This window comes from Phyllostomus discolor, chromosome 1 (assembly GCF_004126475.2).
Source record: "Phyllostomus discolor isolate MPI-MPIP mPhyDis1 chromosome 1, mPhyDis1.pri.v3, whole genome shotgun sequence".
Taxonomy (NCBI): Eukaryota; Metazoa; Chordata; class Mammalia; order Chiroptera; family Phyllostomidae; genus Phyllostomus; species Phyllostomus discolor.
In genome coordinates this window covers 89,518,989-89,521,430 of record NC_040903.2, presented here as the reverse complement: position 1 = coordinate 89,521,430, position 2,442 = coordinate 89,518,989, and positions in this window count along the sequence as shown.

The following is a 2,442-nucleotide window of genomic DNA, read 5'->3' as shown; positions in this document are numbered from 1 at the left end:
GTTTGCCCTTTTAACTCATCTAGAAAAAAAAAAAACAGTCCTCTTTCAATTCTATTTCCTTTGCCATTATTTACACTTTAATTACCAAAACCACATATTCTTTCCCAACTTAATTACAATTTTCAATTTTTAATGACAACTAAAGTAATTAGCATTCTTTAAATTGACACATTTATTGGATTGAGCGCGGGCTGTGAACCAAAGTGTCGCAGGTTTGATTCCCAATCAGGGTACGTGCCTGGGTTGCAGGCCATGACCCCCAGCAACCGCACATTGATGTTTCTCTCTCTTTCTCTCTATCTCCTTCCCTTCCCTCTCTAAAAATAAATAAATAAAATCTAAAAAAATTGACACATTTATGAATACATTTCATAATTGTCAGAAACAAGTTTTTTCGCCATTGGCAAATGCACTTACATTTTTATTGGTGGTGATTACTGCTTCCTTTAGTGTGCTCAGCAGTGAGCTGTTTCATTATCTAGTGACCTTGATGACTTTTAAAAGACTAGAGAAGAGGTGGGGAAGATATCAGGTTTGGCACCTCTTGAGCTGCTTAAGTTTAAAAATGCCTTTTTTCCCCCTTTTCGTTCTGATTTTTACTGTCTGAGAGGTGAGTGAGATCTTTTTCCTCTTTAAACCATCAATTTTAATCCTTTTTGAGGAGAATACTTATGATGTAATAATATGAAAGCTTGCACATTAGAGATCTTATTCCACTTGCTAGACTTTTGGCAAAAGAATTCAAGATTGAAATCAAGTCTTTCTTTTCAAAACAGAAACAAGGACAATGTCTAAAGTAAAGACAATGTTTAAACAGATGAGTACTCTCAAATTAAATCCTCAAAGATCAAACCAAGTCTCCAAAAGATAAGAAAGCAGGCGATACACTATAACCACAGTTTCATTTCGGACAAACAAGAGAAATAGACAAGAGCTCTCAAACAGAAACAAACTTTCTCCCTGGCAGGACCAGAGAAACAAAACTGACAGACAAAGAGCAGTATGAAACAAAAAAAGCAAGCAATACCCAAACCAAAACCAAAAGAGTGTTCCAACCAAATCCCACACTGAAGAACTGAGATTTTTGCTGTCACTAAGCCATGCTTACTTTGAGCGGTGCCTATTGATTCCTGCAGAATCCCAAATGGTTCAGAGAACCCAGGTGGTGGGGCAAGGGACTCCTGGTTGTGCACCCCAGGGGCTTGCCTAGTCAGAGCTCTTTGGTTCACCAATAACCCGTTTCCTTTCACCAACAAAGTGTTGAAAGACGACGGATACCTTGAGAGGGAGAGCAGGAAGAGTTCCTGAGATAAAGAACTCTCAGAAGCTGCTGGGGAATTGCAGCAATTGCTGCCATGGGGTCAGCCTGCCACAGGCAGTTGGGACCCCCCTGCCTGGGCCATCCAGGCTTTACTGGGGTCCACATAGTCCCATCTGGAGTCACCCCAAACTGTAAATGAACACATGTCCAGCTGCCTGCTGCTACAAAAGCCAATACTTGAGAGTCAGGGGCTGATGTGAAGGAAAGTGGTTTATTCAGATGCTGGTCATCTGAAAGATGGGGGACTCATGTCTCAAAGCCCATCTCCCCCTCTCAGTGGAGGCAGAAGTTTTTATAAGGAGGGAGAGGGAAGCAGAACAAAGAGATCGAAGAGGGGGTTGAAAACTTCTCTATGTGCTGAGGGGCGCAGTCCATTCCGATAAGGCAAGAGATAGTCTGGTGCGCGTCATCCTGGTTTAGTCATCCTGGCTTCATAACATCCTGGCTCCATGTCACTCTGGCTCCACTGTTGAAGGTCATCAAATCTCCCAGAGCTGGGATGCCTGAAGGTTGGGTCTGTATCTTTTGAAGTTCCTAGGATTCTTACACAAACATGCTGTTCATCTACAAACTATATATTAATCAGAGTCAGAACTAACAAAAACAATATCAAAAGAATGGTGGCTGGGTTACAATTTCCCTTGGTTACAATTTTTCACTGTTACCACTTCCCAAGGTCTTGTCACTTCCTTGAAGTTCTACAGAGAGAGTATTGGTTCTTCTGCTTTTGCAATTTCCATACCTCTTTTGGGTCTTGCCCTATGTCAGAGGCATACCCTCCTCTAGACTCACCAATGTTTATGCTCTCACCATTTTGTCATCAACTCTCTTTCTCTGCCCCGTGGGGAATATATATATATATTTTTTGCTTGAGGTAGAGGCAAAGGCATAGTGGGGAATTTTAGCTTCCTCAATCTCCTTGGTTTGGGAAGCCATTTTTAAATTCCTCTAAAACATGCATTTGTGTCAAGAGTCATTTGTGCACCCGAAGACCTGATATCTGGGAACAATATCTAGAAAGATATTTCTTGTTCTTTGCTTTTGTTGTTGTTGTTGTTGTTATAACATTTCCTTCCCCTAAGGCAAGGAATAAAGGCTTTGTAGAGTTTGGGGTGAGGTTG